Source organism: Symphalangus syndactylus, chromosome 14 (assembly GCF_028878055.3).
Source record: "Symphalangus syndactylus isolate Jambi chromosome 14, NHGRI_mSymSyn1-v2.1_pri, whole genome shotgun sequence".
NCBI lineage: Eukaryota > Metazoa > Chordata > Mammalia > Primates > Hylobatidae > Symphalangus > Symphalangus syndactylus.
The window spans coordinates 53,944,367-53,964,239 of NC_072436.2; the positions used below are offsets into that span (position 1 = coordinate 53,944,367).

General features: G+C 38.5%; 1 protein-coding gene and 1 pseudogene across 1 annotated transcript in view; both read right to left on the reverse strand.

Annotated features, from left to right (window-relative positions):
- The window catches only part of VWA3B (von Willebrand factor A domain containing 3B), a 236,738-nt gene that overhangs the window by 102,253 nt on the left and 114,612 nt on the right, over positions 1-19,873 (reverse strand). The window lies entirely within an intron of this gene.
- On the reverse strand, positions 3,575-5,178 carry LOC129462179 (ATP synthase subunit beta, mitochondrial-like; annotated as a pseudogene).

The following is a 19,873-nucleotide window of genomic DNA, read 5'->3' on the forward strand; positions in this document are numbered from 1 at the left end:
TACCAAGGGACCATCAGTAGAGATACAGGACTTTGAAACGTCCAAAAGCCTCCTTCAACGTCCCCCTCATCTCAGTTCCGTTATATCACTCTAGCTTCAGTTGTAAGCAAGAAAAACAACTGTGGTCGATTCAAGCAGGAAGGAATTTATGATAAAGGACATTGGGATGGCTCACAGCATCACCAATGGATGGGATAACCTATGTTGGGATCTCTCATCAGGAATGAGACCCCCAATCCTGCTGCAGAGCTGCCTGGTGGGGGCCCCACTGCAGTTCCACTGCAGAGCGCTGGACGCTGTGGTTTTCCTTGCTGGCACTGGGAGTATTGACAAGAGATGGACCAGAGCTCACTGCCACTACCACCCCAGGAGCTGCATCGGTGTGCATCTGACACCACTGCCAAGGTTGTCTCTGCTGGATCTGCCATCTGGAGTCACAATCTCTCAAGTCAAAGCCTAGGAGGTTATTCTGACTGATGGTGCCTGGGTCACATTACCCACACCCTAGCTAAAGCGAGGCCAGACCCTTCAACTTCCATAGGTGAACAGACTCTGCCCCCATCCTAAGAATCAAGATAAGAAGGGAGCAGAGACTGACAGCCTAAGGAATGACAAAGATCCAGCACGCATCCAGCCCCCACCCCACCCAAGGCATCTCAAGCCTCACCGTATACCATGGGCACTCTCCCATTAAGACTTTCTCAGACTTAGCCATGATGGGGAACCCCATGACCCGACCCATCCAGCTGCTCTCATCTAAGTCTCCTTCCTCGGCTTTACTCCCTTTCATTTCAATAGATACTTAGTAAGCACATAAGTACCACGTGCTAGACATTTTGATAGATCTGAGACATAACTTACAAAACCAGACAAAATTCTGTGCCTTGAAGGGGGTTCATAGGATGGTGTTGGAAGCCTAGAAAATGACGACCTAACACTGTGCCAAAAGCTGTAAAAGTTCATGCCCAGTGTAGGATGTCTTACTCTAGCTGAGTGAGTTGCTAAATACATCTTCTGGGGGAGATAGCAGGGAAGACTCTAAAGGATGAGTAGGATAGGCAGGAAACCACAGAAAGGATGGTGCATGCTCCAGACTCCTTTCTTGTTCGGGATTCAGCAAGTAATTCCATAATTGCAAAGTCCATAGGAGGAGAGGGGCCAGGAAAACGATGGTAGTAATGTTAATCATAAAACAACATCCATTGAGTACTTACTAGGCTAAGGGCTTATTTTTCCTGTATTTTTAGTCTGTGGTCTGCTCCCCATCCCAGAAGGTCACCCAGCAACAGCAGGCAGCCCAGGGACATGCCTTTCACCCCTGCAGACAGCACCAAACAGGAATTGAGGGGGCCCCAGCAGCACAAGATGGCTCAGGGAACGAGACTGTCACTGGAACGAAAGCCCACAGAAGTAAGCCAGAGCAAACATGCTACACCCAAACACAGCGACTGCACCGAATAAACAGACATAAGTGGAAATAAAGTCTTCTAACATAATAACCAAATGGTCTAAGATATAATTTAAAAATCATTCATTATACCAAGAACCAGAAATATCACATTCGAATGAGAAAAGCAACCCACTGATGCCAATACCAACAGAGCCTCAGAAATCTCCGGAACAATGAGGAAGAGCTAATAATATTCATACCATTAGAGTTTCAGAAAAAAGAGGGGAAAGAGTATGGGGCTTAAAAAGCATTTAATAAGTAATGACTGAAAAAACAAACAAACAAATTTTGGCCGGGCGCGGTGGCTCATGCCTGTAATCCCAGCACTTTGGGAGGCCGAGGTGGGCGGATCACGAGGTCAGGAGATCGAGACCAACCTGGCTAACACGGTGAAACACCATCTCTACTAAAAATACAAAAAATTAGCCAGGCATGGTGGGGGGTGCCTGTAGTCCCAGCTACTCAGGAGGCTGAGGCAGGAGAATGGCGTGAACCCAGGAGGTGGAGCTTGCAGTGAGCCAAGATCATGCCACTGCACTCCAGCCTGGGCGACAGAGCAAGACTCCATCTCAAAAACAAACAAACAAACAAAAAAAGAAATTTAGTTAAAGATACAGAAACTACAATTCAAGAAGCTAAGCAAATCCCAAATAGGATAAAACCAAAGAAAGCCACACCAAGACACATTGTATTTAAATTTCTGAAACTAAAAACAAAGAAAAATCCTAAAAAAGCTGAAGAGAAATAACACATTACCTATAAAAGAGCACCAATTCAAATGACAGCAGTTTCTCATCTGAAACTATAGAGACCAGAGGAAGGGGCGCCACCTTTTTCAAGTGCTGAAAGAAAATAACTGCCAGCCATGAATCATCCATCTGGTGAAAATATCCTCCAGAGTTGAAGGAGAAGGAAAACTATGTGAATTTATTATTGGGAGACCTACCCTTAAAGAATGGTTCATGAAAGCTTTCCATATAGAAAGAGAACGAGAAAAGAAGAAAGCCTGGACTTTCAGAAAAAAGAACAATGGAATGAGTAAATATAAAAGTAAGCATAATACATAATCCTTAACACCATGGATTTCTTTAGTTACGTTTTATGATTGAAGCAAAAGTTTAGCACCATCTAAGATGGCATATAACGCAGGCAAAGGAAATACTTCAGACAATTATATATTTTAAATGGTGAGTGTAAAGGGACCTAAATAGAAGTAAGATTGCTACACTTAACTTGAAGTAGCAAACCACAAATAGGCTGTGATAAGTTATATCACAATAGGCTGTGATAAGTTACATATATGTATAAGGAAATATATAGAACTATTAATTATACAAAGCAATACACTCAAAAACAGTATAAATAAATCAAAATGAAACACCAAAATATGCTCAAATAACCCACAGGAAGGCAAGACAAAAGAGAAAAATGAGAAATAGAGGAAACACACAAAAATAATAAATAGATAAAATGAGACACTTAATCCTTAAATATGAATAATTACATATAAATGACCTACATATACCAATTACATGACAGAGATTGAAGAGTGAACAAAAACATGACCCGATTTATGCTGTCTACAGGAAACTCACTTCAGGCATAACAATGTAGATAGGTTAAAGGTAAAAGGATGGAAAAAACATATTATGCAAATATTTATTTTTAAAAAGCAAAAATAAGCATATTAATATTACATAAAGTAGACTTTAACACAAAGAAAATTCACTAAGGACAAAAAGGGACATTATGATGATAAAATTCCCAATCCACCAAGAAGACAACAACCCTAAATGTGTATACATCAAACAACAGAGCTTCAAAATACGTGAAGCAAAATTTGATGGAGATGAAAAGAAAAATAGATAAATCTATTTTTATCTACTTTATAATAGGGTTATAATAGATAAAAATAGGTAGAGTCTTATGGTTGGGGTCTTCAGTACACCATCCTTTTTTTTCTGAGGGGTGTACATTTTATTGGAAACCTTAAATACTCTTCAGATAGAACATGTTTTCAATCAAGGTTCCCATGTGGCTTACAAAGAAACCTGAAGCTGTTTGGATTAGGGGAAGGAGAGGGACAGTACAGCAGATGAGTGCTTAGTTTGCCAAAAAGACCCCTCACAATAAGTGCTCTTCAGCCAGCGTATCAGCTTCTGCCAAAGCTTCTTCAATGGGTTCCATCACTGAAGGCCCGTTCTGAGAGATGGTCATGTTCACCTATCAAAATCTGCTGAAACCCTTTAATGGTCTCCTTCAGGAGTATTGACTTCCCCATATGACCTGTGATGACCTCAGCAGTCTGGAATGGCTGAGACAAGAAATGTTGTATTATCCACATTCAAGACACAGTCAACTTGTTTTCCTCAGAAAGTTAATCCCCACCCAATATGGATTATGACAATAATGTATGGAGGGATTTGTAACCATGCAGAATCTTTTGCACCCCACGGGCAACATCATTATGCTCATTGCCGATAATGTTGGGATCCATGATGTGAGAGATGGAGTCCAGAGGATCCACATGTAGATAGATGCCCAGCTCAGTGACAGCATGGGGCAGCACAGTGGTGGCATCCAAATGAGCAAAGGAAGTAGCAGAGGCAGTCGAGTCATCAGCAGGTACATAGCCTGTACAGAGGTGATAGATCTCCTCTTGGTAATGGCAATTCTTTCCCCACATCATACCCACCATGTCAGTGGCCAGGGTAGGCTGATAGCCCACAGCAGAAGGGATTCTGCCCAGTAAGGCAGACACCCTTGAGCCAGCATGGGTGAAGTGAAAGATATTATCAATAAACAGGAGTACATCTTGAACTTCTTGGTCTCTGAAGTATTCAGCCACAGTCAGTCCAGTCAGAGCTACCTGGGCATGAGTAGCAGGTGGTTCATTCATTTGACCGTACATCAGCACTACCTTGGAGGTAACATCTTTTAAGCTGACAACACAAGACTCAGTTATTACGTAAGTCATTATATTAGACTATTATATTATATTATATTATATTATGTTATATTATAAAGACACAGATCCTCTCAAAAACACCAGCAAACCCAGAGTAAGCACCATGGGCTTTGGCAACATTATTGATTAACTCCACGATAGGTACAATCTTATCAACTCCAACACCACTAAAAAGCCCAATTTTGCCACTCTTGGCTAGGGAGCTAGCAGATCCACAACTTTGATACTAGCCACCAGAATTTCTTGCTCAACACTAATTTCTATGAACTCAGGAGCCTCATCATAAATGGGAGCAAACTGTTTCATTTTGATGGGACCTCTTTCATCAATAGGCTCTCCAATGATGTTCATGATTCTGCTCAAAGTCTCAGGACCAACAGGATTTCTGATTGGTGCACCAGAGTCCAGGACTTTCTGGACTCTAAACAAGCCTTTGGTACCATCCATAGCATAATCCTTACTGTGCTCTCACCCAAATGCTGGGCCACCACCAAAACCAGCCTGGTCTCCCTGCCTTGTACTTGCTGGGCATTTAGAATAGATGGTAGTCCCTCATCAAACTGGACATCCACTACTGCATCAATGACCACCACAATACACCCAGCGGTGGTGCCTGTCTTCAGCAAAGGTGATGTTTGTGCCCATATTTCCTGGTAGATTGGATTGCTGCCAGAGTGGCCCATGGTAAGACCTGAGCTTGGGGTAGCAACACTGAAGGGCTGAGTTCCTGCAAGGCCCTGGAGGCTGAGGCAGCAGACATGATCCACAGAACTCAACATGGTAGAGTTTGGGTGGAGACTGAGTGTTGCCCAATATCCCACTCTTAATGATTGACAGAACAACTAACCAATCAGCAAGGATGGAGAGGAATTGAACAATACCATCAACTAACCAGATCTAGTTGAGATTTATAGAATACTCCACCCAACAAAAGACTACACATTCTTTTCAAACAAACATTGAACATTTGCATAAATAGACCATATCTTGAGTCACAGAACAACATTTAACAAATTTAAAAGATTTGAAACCATACAGAGTATGCCCTCTGACTATAGTGGAATCAAAATAGAAATTAATAACAGAAAGACAACATGAACATTTCCACAAACACTTGGAAATTTTAAAACATGCTTTGAATAATTCATGGCCCAAAAGTGAAATCACAAAGAAAATTAAAAATTAAATAGTACCAAATGAAAATTAAGCTGTTTTGCTTAAAATTTGTGGGATGTACCAACATAGTTCTGGCAGGAAAATTTATGGTACTAAAAGCTTACTTACAATAAAATAAAAACATGCCAAAACTATAATTTATGTTCCTACCTCAAGAACCTAGAAAAATAAACTCAAGAGCAAAATAAACTCAAAGCAGGCAGAAAGAAGTAAATAATAACAGAAATTAATAAAATTCAAATAGTAAAACAATAGAGAAAATTGATAAAACAAAAAGCTGGTTGTTAAAAAGAATCAATAAAATTGACAAACTTCTAGCAAGATTTGCAAGATAAAAAGACACATATTACCAACATCAAGTATAAAACAGGGCCTATTACAACATCTCTTGCAGTCACTGACAGGACAATGAGAGAATATTATGAAAAACTTTATGCTCATAAATTCAACAGTTTAGAGAAAATTGAACACTTTTTCAAAAACCACAAACTACCAAAACTCTACCAAGATGAAACCAACAACCTGAATAGTTCTATGCTTATTAAATAAATTGAATTTGTAATTAAAAAGCCCCTGAAGATATCACCACTGATCCCACAGAAATACAAACTACCATTAGAGAATACTACAAACACCTCTACACAAATAAACTAGAAAATCTAGAAGAAATGGATAAATTCCTGGATACACACACTCTCCCAAGACTAAATCAGGAAGAATTTGAATCTCTGAATAGACCAATAACGGGCTCTGAAATTGTGGCAATAATCAATAGCTTACCAACCAAAAAAAGTCCAGGACCAGATGGATTCACAGCCGAATTCTACCACAGGTACAAGGAGGAGCTGGTACCATTCCTTCTGAAACTATTCCAATCAATAGAAAAAGAGGGAATCCTCCCTAACTCATTTTATGAGGCCAGCATCATCCTGATACCAAAGCCTGGCAGAGACACAACCAAAAAAGAGAATTTTAGACCAATGTCCTTGATGAACATTGATGCAAAAATCCTCAATAAAATACTGGCAAACTGAATCCAGCAGCACATCAAAAAGCTTATCCACCATGATCAAGTGGGCTTCATCCCTGGGATGCAAGGCTGGTTCAACATACGCAAATCAATAAATGTAATCCAGCATATAAACAGAACCAAAGACAAAAACCACATGATTATCTCAATAGATGCAGAAAAGGCCTTTGACAAAATTCAACAACCCTTCATGCTAAAAACTCTCAATAAATTAGGTATTGATGGGACGTATCTCAAAATAATAAGAGCTATCTATGACAAACCCACAGCCAATATCAGACTGAATGGGCAAAAACTGGAAGCATTCCCCTTGAAAACTGGCACAAGACAGGGATGCCCTCTCTCACCACTCCTATTCAACATAGTGTTGGAAGTTTTGGCTAGGGCAATCAGGCAGGAGAAGGAAATAAAGGGTATTCAATTAGGAAAAGAGGAAGTCAAATTGTCCCTGTTTGCAGATGACATGATTGTATATCTAGAAAACCCCATTGTCTCAGCCCAAAATCTCCTTAAGCTCATAAGCAACTTCAGCAAAGTCTCAGGATACAAAATCAATGTAAAAAATCACAAGCATTCTTGTACACCAATCACAGACAAACAGAGAGCCAAATCATGAATGAACTCCCATTCACGATTGCTTCAAAGAGAATAAAATACCTAGGAATCCAACTTACAAGGGATGTGAAGGAGCTCTTCAAGGAGACCTGCAAACCACTGCTCAATGAAATAAAAGAGGATACAAACAAATGGAAGAACATTCCATGCTCATGGGTAGGAAGAATCAATATCGTGAAAATGGCCATACTGCCCAAGGTAATTTATAGATTCAATGCCATCCCCATCAAGCTACTAATGACTTTCTTCACAGAATTGGAAAAAACTACTTTAAAGTTCAAGCGATTCTCCTGCCTCAGCCTCCCGAGTAGCTGGGATTACAGGCATCTGTCACCATGCCCGGCTAGTTTTTGTATGTTAAGTAGAGATGGGGTTTTGCAATGTTGGCCTGGCTCGTCTTGAACTCCTGACTTCAGGTGATCCTGCCTGCCTTGGCCCCCCAAAGTGCTGGGATTACAGGTGTGAGCCACTGCGCCTGGCGGCACTAAAGAATTTTATCAAACATTCAAAGGAGAATTAACGCAAGTTTGACACAATCCACTCCAGAAAATAGAAGGGGAGGGAATACTTCCCAACTCACTCTATGAGGCCAGTATTACACTGATACGCAAAGCAGACAAAGACAGCACACACACAAAAAGCCTACAGACCAACATCTCTCATGAACCTAGACACAAAAGTTCTCAACAAATATTAGCAAATTTAATCCAACAATGTATAAAATGAATAATACATCATGACCAAGTGGCATTCTATGTATTCAGAGTTGGTTCAAATTTCGAAAAAAAAATCATATGAGCATATCAATTTTCACAGAAAAGGATTTGGCAAATGCAACCTTCATTCAGTATAAAAATTCAGTACATTAGGAATAGAATGAAACTTCCTCAATCTCATAAACAGCATGTACAAAAAGCTTGCAGCTAACATCATACTTAATGGGAGAAGACTGAATTCTTACCCTTTATGATTGGGAAAAAGGCAAGTATATCTGCTCTCAACATACCTATTCAATATAGTACTGGAAGTTCTATCCACTGCAATAAGGCAAAGAAATAAGTCATAGAGGTTGGAAAACAAACAAACAAATACTACTATTTGCAGACTACCCAATTATCTACATAGAAAATCCTGAGAACTACAGTTGTCCCTTAGTATCTGTAGGGGACTGGTTCCAGGATTCACTCCCAACCCCATGGACACCAAAATCCGAGGATGCTGAAGTCTCATATAAAATGGCATAGTATTTGCACATAACCTATACAATCCTCATGTATACTTTAAATAATCTCCAGATTACCTATGATATCTAACAAAATGTAAATGCTTCATAAGTAGTTGTTATATTATACCTTTTAAGTTTTGTATTATATTTTATTATTGTATTGTTATGATTTTTACCATTTATTTTTCCCAAATATTTTCAATCCATAGTTGGTTGAATCCACAGATACAGAACTTGCAGATATGGAGGGCTAACCATACACAAAAAAACAGAAAGCGAAATAGTAAGTAAGCCTACTAAGGTCAAAAGATGCAAAGTCCACACATGAAAACCAACTGCGTTTCTACACACTGACAACAAATAAGTGAAAACCAAAATAAACAGTGCAATACCACTTACAATTGCTCCAAAAAGTTACAATACTTAGTATATACTTAAACAGGTACAAGCGCTGTATGCTGCAATTATAAAATTCTGATGAAATAAATCAAAGACCTAAGTACTCAGAGAGACATACTGTATTCATGGAATAGACGAATTAACACAATAAAGATGCCAATTCTTCCTAATTGGATCTATAGGTTTAATGCAATTTCTATCCAAATGTCAGCAAGGTTTTCAATAGGTATAAAGAAGTTTGTTTTCAATTTTTATATGGAAAATAAAGGCCCAAGAATAGCCAAAACAATTCAAAAAAAGAAATGTAAAGTAGGAGTAGTTGTTCTTGATCTTAAAGCTCACTATACAGCTATAGCTATCAAGAAAGTGTGGTCCTAATGGAGACATTAGCACATATAACAATAGAACAGAACAGGGAACCCATACAAAGACCTGCAGACATATTCAACTGATTTTTGGCAAATGAGCAAAAACAATTCAATAGAGGAGGAATAGCCTTTTCAATAAATGGTGTCACAAGAATTGCACATTCATAGGCAAAAAATAAATAAACCGGCCGGGTGCGGTGGCTCACACCTGTAATCCCAGCACTTTGGGAGGCCAAGGTGGGCAGATCACAAGGTCAGGAAATCGAGAACATCTTGGCCAACGTGGAGAAACCCCGTCTCTACTAAAAATACAAAAATCAGCCAGCCATGGTGGTACATGCCTGTAGTCCTAGCTACTCTGGAGGCTGAGGCAGGAGAATCGCTTGAACCTGGGAGGCGGAGGTTGCAGTGAGCCGAGATCGTGCCACTGCAGTCCAGCCTGGGTGACAAGAGCGAAACTCAGTCTCAAAAAAATAAATAAATAAATAAATAAACCTCAACCTAGATCTCACACCTTATACAAATGTTAATTCAAAACAGATCATAGACTTAATTATCAAACAAAATTATAAAACTTCTAGAAAAAAGGACACAGGGAAAACGTCTTCAGGACCTAAGATTAGGCAGAGTCTTTAGAACTGACATCTTGAACTGAACAAAAATAGTTATAAAATGTAATTTGTGGGAACAGCTAAAGCAGTAGCTGGGGGTGGTATTTATATCATTAAATTCTTAGATCTAAGAAATGGAGGTTTAATTAAAAAAACAAAGCAAGTAAGAGGAGAAAAATAATAAAGATAGCAAGAATCAATACAATTTAAAACATTTGTTAAAAATTAGAAAATCAAAGAAACAAGAAGTTGGTTTCTCAAAGAAATTAACAAAATTGAAAGAAAAATAAAAAAGCTCTTCCAACTAACGAAGAAAAAAAGGCAGTAGACAAAAATTACCAATACCAAACATCACTACAGATCCTACAAACATTAAGGAAATGATAAGGGAATGCTGTGAGCAATTCTATGCTCATAAATTCAACCCTATGGAAGAAATGGGCTGCTTCCTTCTAAGAAACAAATGACCAAAACTAACTCACAGAGGTACAGATCATCTGAATAGTCCTATACCGATTAAAGAAATTGAATTCATAGTTTTAAAACTTCCAACAAAAAAAGAGGCCCAGATGGTTTCATTGGTAAATTCTACCAAACACTTAAGGAAAAATCATATCAATTCTGTACAATCTCTTTTAGAAAAAAAGAATATGGAATATTATCTTTTTTTTTTTTTATACTTTAGGTTTTAGGGTACATGTGCACAATGTGCAGGTTTGTTACATATGTATCCATGTGCCATGTTGATTTCCTGCACCCATTAACTCGTCATTTAGCATTAGGTATATCTCCTAATGCTGTCCCTCCCCCCTCCTCCTACCCCACAACAGTCCCCAGAGTGTGATGTTCCCCTTCCTGTGTCCATGAGTTCTCATTGTTCAATTCCCACCTATGAGTGAGAACATGCGGTGTTTGGTTTTTTGTCCTTGTGAGAGTTTACTGAGAATGATGTTTTCCAGTTTCATCCATGTCCCTACAAAGGACATGTACTCATCATTTTTTATGGCTGCATAGTATTCCATGGTGTATATGTGCCACATTTTCTTAATCCAGTCTGTCGTTGTTGGACATTTGGGTTGGTTCCAACTCTTTGCTATTGTGAATAGTGCCGCAATAAACATACGTGTGCATGTGTCTTTATAGCAGCATGATTTGTAGTCCTTTGGGTATATACCCAGTAATGGGATGGCTGGGTCAAATGGTATTTCTACTTCTAGATCCCTGAGGAATCGCCACACTGACTTCCACAATGGTTGAACTAGTTTACAGTCCCACCAACAGTGTAAAAGTGTTCCTATTTCTCCACGTCCTCTCCAGCACCTGTTGTTTCCAGATTTTTTAATGATGGCCATTCTAACTGGTGTGAGATGGTATCTCACTGTGGTTTTGATTTGCATTTCTCTGATGGCCAGTGATGATGAGCATTTCTTCATGTATTTTTTGGCTGCATAAATGTCTTCTTTTGAGCAGTGTCTGTTCATGTCCTTTGCCCACTTTTTGATGGGGTTGTTTTTTTCTTGTAAATTTGTTTGAGTTCATTGTAGATTCTGGATATTAGCCCTTTGTCAGATGAGTAGGTTGCAAAAATTTTCTCCCATTCTGTAGGTTGCCTATTCACTCTGATGGTAGTTTCTTTTGCTGTGCAGAAGCTCTTTAGTTTAATTAGATCCCATTTGTCAATTTTGGCTTTTGTTGCCATTGCTTTTGGTGTTTTAGACATGAAGTCCTTGCCCACGCCTATGTCCTGAATGGTATTACCTAGGTTTTCTTGTAGGATTTTAATGGTTTTAGGTCTAACATTTAAGTCTTTAATCCATCTTGAATTAATTTTTGTATAAGGTGTAAGGAAGGGATCCAGTTGCAGCTTTCTACATATGGCTAGCCAGTTTTCCCAGCACCATTTATTAAATAGGGAATCCTTTCCCCATTTCTTGTTTTTGTCAGGTTTGTCAAAGATCAGATAGTTGTAGATATGCGGCATCATTTCTGAGGACTCTGTTCTTTTCCATTGATCTATGTCTCTGTTGTGGTACCAGTACCATGCTGTTTTGGTCACTGTAGCCCTGTAGTATAGTTTGAAGTCAGGTAGCGTGATGCCTCCAGCTTTGTTCTTTTGGCTTAGGATTGAATTGGCGATGTGGGCTCTTTTTTGGTTCCATATGAACTTTAAAGTAGTTTTTTCCAATTCTGTGAAGAAAGTCATTGGTAGCTTGATAGGGATGGCATTGAATCTATAAATTACCTTGGGCAGTATGGCCATTTTCACGATATTGATTCTTCCAACCCATGAGCATGGAATGTTCTTCCATTTGTTTGTATCCTCTTTTATTTCATTGAGCAGTGGTTTGCAGGTCTCCTTGAAGAGGTCCTTCACATCCCTTGTAAGTTGGATTCCTAGGTATTTTATCCTCTTTGAAGCAATTGTGAATGGGAGTTCACTCATGATTTGGCTCTCTGTTTGTCTGTTATTGGTGTACAAGAATGCTTGTGATTTTTGTACATTGATTTTGTATCCTGAGACTTTGCTGAAATTGCTAATCAGCTTAAGGAGATTTGGGGCTGAGACAATGGGGTTTTCTAGATATACAATCATGTCATCTGCAAACAGGGACAATTTGACTTCCTCTTTTCCTAATTGAATACCCTTTATTTCCTTCTCCTGCCTGATTGCTCTGGCCAGAACTTCCAGCACTATGTTGAATAGGAGTGGTGAGAGAGGGCATCCCTGTCTTGTGCCAGTTTTCAGAGGGAATGCTTCCAGTTTTTGCCCATTCAGTCTGATATTGGCTGTGGGTTTTTCATAGATAGCTCTTATTATTTTGAGATACGTCCCATCAATACCTAATTTATTGAGAGTTTTTAGCATGAAGGGTTGTTGAATTTTGTCAAAGGCCTTTTCTGCATCTATTGAGATAATCGTGGTTTTTGTCTTTGGTTCTGTTTATATGCTGGATTACATTTATTGATTTGCGTATGTTGAACCAGCCTTGCATCCCAGGGATGAAGCCCACTTGATCATGGTGGATAAGCTTTTTGACGTGCTGCTGGATTCGGTTTGCCAGTATTTTCTTGAGGATTTTTGCATCAATGTTCATCAAGGATATTGGTCTGAAATTCTCTTTTTTGGTTATGTCTCTGCCAGGCTTTGGTATCAGGACGATGCTGGCTTCGTAAAATGTGTTAGGGAGGATTCCCTCTTTTTCTACCGATTGGAATAGTTTCAGAAGGAATGGTACCAGTTCCTCATTGTACCTCTGGTAGAATTTGGCTGTGAATCCATCAGGTCCTGGACTCTTTTTGGTTGGTAAGCTATTGATTATTGCCACAATTTCAGAGCCTGTTATTGGTCTATTCAGAGATTCAACTTCTTCCTGATTTAGTCTTGGGAGGGTGTATTTGTCGAGGAATTTATCCATTTCTTCTAGATTTTCTAGTTTATTTGCGTAGAGGTGTTTGTAGTATTCTCTGATGGTAGATTGTGTTTCTGTGGGATCGGTGGTGATATCCCCTTTTTCATTTTTTATTGCGTCTATTTGATTCTTCTCTCTTTTCTTCTTTATTAGTCTTGCTAGCGGTCTGTCAATTTTGTTGATCTTTTCAAAAAACCAGCTCCTGGATTCATTAATTTTTTGAAGGGTTTTTTGTGTCTCTATTTCCTTCAGTTCTGCTCTGATTTTAGTTATTTCTAGCCTTCTGCTAGCTTTTGAATGTGTTTGCTCTTGCTTTTCTAGTTCTTTTAATTGTGATGTTAGGGTGTCAATTTTGGATCTTTCCTGCTTTCTCTTGTGTACATTTAGTGCTATAAATTTCCCTCTACACACTGCTTTGAACGTGTCCCAGAGATTCTGGTATCCCAGAGATTCCGGTATGTTGTGTCTTTGTTCTCATTGGTTTCAAAGAACATCTTTATTTCTGCCTTCATTTCATTATGTACCCAATAGTCATTCAGGAGCAGGTTGTTCAGTTTCCATGTAGTTGAGCGGTTTTGAGTGAGTTTCTTAATCCTGAGTTCTAGTTTGATTGCACTGTGGTCTAAGAGACAGTTTGTTATAATTTCTGTTCTTTTACATTTGCTGAGGAGAGCTTTACTTCCAACTATGTGGTCAATTTTGGAATAGGTGTGGTGTGGTGCTGAAAAAAATGTATATTCTGTTGATTTGGGGTGGAGAGTTCTGTAGATGTCTATTAGGTCCACTTTGTGTAGAGCTGAGTTATTTTCTAACCCATATTATGAGGCCAGCATTTCCTGATACCAAAATTAGACAATAATTTCTAAGAAAAGAATCTACAGACCAATATTCCTCATGAATACAAAAAAACCTCAACAAGATAGGTTAACAAATTTAATGCAGAATATATTCAATCTATAATACATCTTGAACAAGTGGAGATTATCCCAGAATGCAAAGCCAATTTAATATTCAAAAACAAATCAATGTAGTTCACCATATTAACAGACAATAGATCTGCCAAGTCCAACTTGGCAACTTGGCTTCATCAAAATTAAAAGCTCAACAGATGCAGAAAACACATTTTACAAAATCCAATATTTGTTTATGGTAACAATCCTCAAAAAACCAAGAATAGAAGGGAAATTGGTTAACAAGATAAAACACATCTACAAAAAAAAAAAAAAAAAAAAAACCCTCACAGCTAGCAAAGTATTTAATAGTGAAAGATTGAATGTTTCCCCTCTAATATCAGGAGCCAGGCAAGTAGGTTCTCTCTCACCACTCCTGTTAAACATCATACTGAAAGTCTTAGCCAGTGCATTAAGGCAAGAGAAAGAAATAAACACTATACGGGTTGAATAGGAAAAAATAAAATCATCTCTATTCATACATAACATCATTGGAAATCCCAAGTAATCTACAACAAAGTTCCTAGAGCAGGTAAGTAAGATTAGCAAGGTCAAAAGAAATAAGGTCAGTATAGAAAAATCAATTGTAATAAAGAATTAAAATTTATAATTTAAAAAGTACTATTTACAATAGTAACAAAAAAGACCCAAATAAATTTAGAGGTACACAGTGTTAGATGTCAATTCTCTTGAATCTGATCTATAGACTTAAGGCAATCTTAATCAAAATCCTAGTGTACTGTTTTGTAGATTTCAACAACTGATTCTGAAATGTACAAGGCAGGTCAAAGGAACTATATCATAGCCAAAAAAATTTGGAAGGAAATACAAAGCTAGAGGATTCAGGTTAGCTGATTTCAAGACTCAGTACAAAGTCGCAATAATAAAGACAATGTGATGTTGGTAAAAGAACAGACATGTATTAATAGTTCAATGAGACAAAAATAGATCCACACAGATATAGTCAAATGAGTTTTGACAAGAAGCAATGGTAATTCCAGGAAGAGAGGATAGTTACTTAGACAAACGGTGCTGGATCCTGCCTCACACCCTATACAAAAATGAACTCAAAATGTACCCTATTCTTAAACACAGAATGTAAAACCATTACATTTGAGGATGAAAATAAGAGAAAACCTGCATGACTGCAGTGTGTTTAGCTATGGGTCTAAAAGCACAATCCGTAAAGAAAACTTGGCAACTTGGACTTTATCAAAATTAAAAACTTATACACAGTGAAAAATCCTATTAAGGGAATGAAAAGCCATAGATTGGGAGAAAATACTTGCAAATTGTAAGCCTGATAAAGTTTTTATGTCCAGAATATATGAAGAAAGTCAATCTTTTTTTTTTTTTTTTTTGAGACGGAGTCTCACTCTGTTGCCCAGGCTGGAGTGCAGTGGCGTGGTCTCGGCTCACTGCAAGCTCCAGCCTCCCAGGTTCATGCCATTCTCCTGCCTCAGCCTCCTGAGTAGCTGGGACTACAGGCGTCCGCCACCACACCTGGCTAATTTTTTGTAATTTTAGTAGAGACGGGGTTTCGCCATGTTGGCCGGGCTGGTCTTGAACTCCTGACCTCATGATCCGCCCGCCTCGGCCTCCCAAAGTGCTGGGATTACAGGCATTAGCCACCGCGCCCAGCCTGACTCCAGCTATTATCCATATCTGCACCCAGCCTGAAGAAACGCAATCTTAAGAAAACAAACAACCCAATTAAAAAATGGGCAAAATATTTGAACAGATACTTCACCAAAGAAGACATACATACAGATGGCTAATAAGCATGAAAAGATGAGTGTTAAGTAAATGCAATTAAAAGTACAATAGGATACTACGAGACGTCTTTCAGCCATATTAGAATGTCTAAAATAAAACAACCTGAGAACATCAAAAGCTGGAGAGGATGAAAATTGTAACTCTCATATATCGCTGATGGGAATGCAAAATGGTACAGCCACATTGGGACACAGTTTGGCAGTTTCTTATAAAGTTAAACATATGCTTAGCATACTGGCCAGCAATCTAACTTCTAGATATTTATTTATATTCAAATGAAGTGAAAACTTATTGTTGGAAACCATTTCCCATGGGTCTCATGTATTTCTACATATCTTGCAACAGACGTGCCGTCTGCTCTGGTTTATCTTTTCAAGATGTATATATATAGGGAACAGCCTTGGAAAACAGAAATACTGTCTCTCTTCAAGGCAAAGAGTAGGCATGCTTATTGTCCGGTATAAAGATAATACCTAACTCTGGAGCAAAGAACCGGCATGCTCACGGTCCATTATAGAAGATTTCGTTTTCTTAAGTTCAGGGCCCCCTCCTTTAACACAACCTAATGTATGAGCAAGTGTCGCCTAGTCCTCATTGTTTCACCCTGCAGAAATTGGGGCTCAGGGAGCTAGTGCAAGAAAATACCGATACTCTGGTTACTGCTTTTGCTGTGGGTAATAAAGTCATTTGTCTCTGACCCCAAAGCCTTGGTGTTCTGCCGGCATCCACATTAGTTTGCAAGTAAGGTAAAATCTCAGACCCTTCACAGTTCTCAACACCTTTTCACACAAAAACCTATAGGCAAATGTTTACCACAGCTTTATGTATAAAACCCAAAACAGGAAATAACATACATAGCCTTCAACAAGGAATGGGTAAACAAACAGTTTTGCATCCATACTCATCAATAAAGCACTACTCATCAATAAAAACACTACTTATCAATAAAAGGGAATAAACTCTTGATTCATGAAATAAGTTGGACAAACTTATAAGAACTGATAAAGTTCTTATATCCAGAAACTCAATTTTTTTTTTTTTTTTGAGATGGAATCTTGTGCTGTTGCCCAGGATGGAGTGCAGTGGCGCCATCTCGGCTCACTGCAAGCTCCACCTCCTGGGTTCATGCCATTCTCCTGCCTCAGCCTCCCGAGTACCTGGGACTACAGGTGCACACCACCGCACCCAGCTAACTTTTTTGTATTTTTAGTAAAGACGGGGTTTCACCGTGTTAGCCAGGATGGTCTTGATCTCCTGACCTTGTGATCCGCCTGCCTCGGTCTTCCAAAGTGCTGGGATTACAGGCATGGGTCAAGTGTATTTTGGTAAGTGAAAGAAGCTAGAACCCAAAAGTTCTATTGTATGATTTTGTTTATATGACATTCTGGAAAAGGGAAAGCTATAAGGACAGAGAAACAGAGCAGTGTTTACCAGGAGGGAGGGGAAGTTGGTGACAAAGGGGCATATGAGGACATTTTGGGAGTGATAGAATTGTTCCCTTTGGTACTGTGGTGGAGATACATGACTCTATGCATTTATCAAAATCCATGAACTATCACCAAAAAGAGTGTTTTTTTTTTTGTTTTTTTTGTTTTTTTTTTTTTTTACTGTACTCAAATTAAAATAAGATTCAACTAGGATGTGGAGGAAACCAAGGTGAAATGTAGACTGTAACCAATGAGTCTAACTGTGTCACTAATGAATGACATAAGCACGCTAAAGAGATTGGGTAAGAAAGCTACCTGACTTCACAGCTTTGGAAGACAGTTTTTTAAACGGATACTGTAAAGTTAAAGTGGAAAAAAAAGCTGTATACAAACACTATAGCTGATAAATTTGTTTCTCATAGAGTATGAACTAGCAATACCGAAACTATGTGTACAGTAGGGTTGAAAATATAAGTAAATATGTTATAGGTAATGAGAATCAGGTTTCTCCTTGTTGAAGAAGTTGCAAATAGGTTCATTACAAATGAACACTGGGCTCTGTGTTGGAATTAGAGGTATCAGTATGAACGCATGATTTGTTTGCTTATTTAATATAAATACAGACTGATATACAGATAAATAAATATAGATGTTTGTGGATACATGGAGTAGCTATAGAAATATATATTTAATAGATATTATCATATATATAAATATATAATATAGATATTTTCTATGTATATATATTTCTATCTCTGTCCACTGAGAGGGCCTAAAAGCAGTGATACAATCCGGTAGCAATAACCATACCCAGGTGTCCAGATCTTGGTTTCTAAATACCATTCTGTAATAAAAGAAACCAAGGTTCCTTGGAGTAGTGGTAGATTTCAGGGCTGAGGCTGGGAAAATACAAGATGATCATAAAACATCTTATAGTGACAGAAAATCAAGAAATGCTAAAGGGGGGAAAAAGGTGGATGCATATTTAAATATTTACAGGCAGCATAAAAGAATTCCCAATGGCCAAAGTAACAAAATTATAGTAACAAAAGAAATAATGATAGTATTAGATTATAACTCCAAGAATAAAATAAATTTCCATGAGTCCACATTGAAATAAATATATAAATGAATAAGTAAAAGGGGGAAAGGGAAATCTTTTCCTTATAGAATAATCTCAATATAGAAATGTAAAAGGAATAGGGGAAATATAAAATCACCTCAGCTCAGTAATAATTGTTGTAAGGATGATCCACTATTGAGTGCTAAAACTGTGGGCAAAAGCTTAAGGAACAAACGATATTTGCATAGCCTCAGAGCATCTCCTCCAAAACTTTTATTATTTACAAAGGGAAAAAAATGGTAACTTTTGGGGGAGAAACCCGGCAGATGTCACCTTAACCAAATGGTCAAAGTAAACGTTGCTGGTCATAGAGCATATCAGCATCATGTGTGCCTTCAGGTGATCCACTGGGAAGAGTATTCCCTCCCCCAAATCCATAACCCAATCTAATAATGAGAAAACGTTAGACAAAATCAAACTTAAGGACATTCTACAGAAGATTTGAATAGTACTCTTCAAAAGTGTCAAGGTCACGAAAGACAAGGAGAGATTGAGGAACTGTCACAGATTGGAAGAGACTAAGGAGGCATTGCAACTAAATGTCATGTGAGATCCTTGGCTGGATCTTGGAACATAAAAGGAACATTAGTAGAAAACTGATGAAGGCTGAATAAAGTCTGCAATTTAGCTCATAGTAGCCATGTGAATGTCTTAGTTTTATAATTATACCATGGCTATGTTACAGGTGAACATTGGAGAAAGCTAGGTGAAGGGTAAGTGTGAACGCTCCGTACTACTTTTGCAACTTTTTTGTAAGTCTAAAATTATTGCAAATTTAAAGGTTAAAAGCAAAACAAAACCCTCTTGCAGGATTTGGGCAGCAGAAATGTATTCCAGATGGTAAACAGAACAACTCTTCCCTCTGAGCCCATTCTCAATAGTCTTTTGTTGAAAAGCCTACTGCTGAAAAGATGGTGGCAAAGCTGGGGAAGAGCCAGACAGAGAGAGCCCGGGGAAACATGGTCTGGGGGTGGCACCTGTTTTGCACCTGCTCCCTCCATCTCCCCCGCTCAACTACTGGGCAGGCGCTGCCACAGCTTGTGCTCCCCTGGCCTTAGGAATGCCTATGCTTGTTTGGGGACCTACTGCTGCATGACACCAGCACAAAGCAGGCTCAGACCACCCTGAGTGCTACCGGGTTGACTACTGGACCAAACCAGCCGAAAGAATAATAGAATTTGGCTTTCTTTATTATCTTTTTTTTAATTAATTTACTTTTAATTGACAAATAAAATTGTATATATTTATGGCATACAATGTAATGTTTTGATATATGTATACATTGTGGAATGAGTAAACCAAGCTAATTAACAAATCTATCACCTGACATATTTTTGAGTGGTGA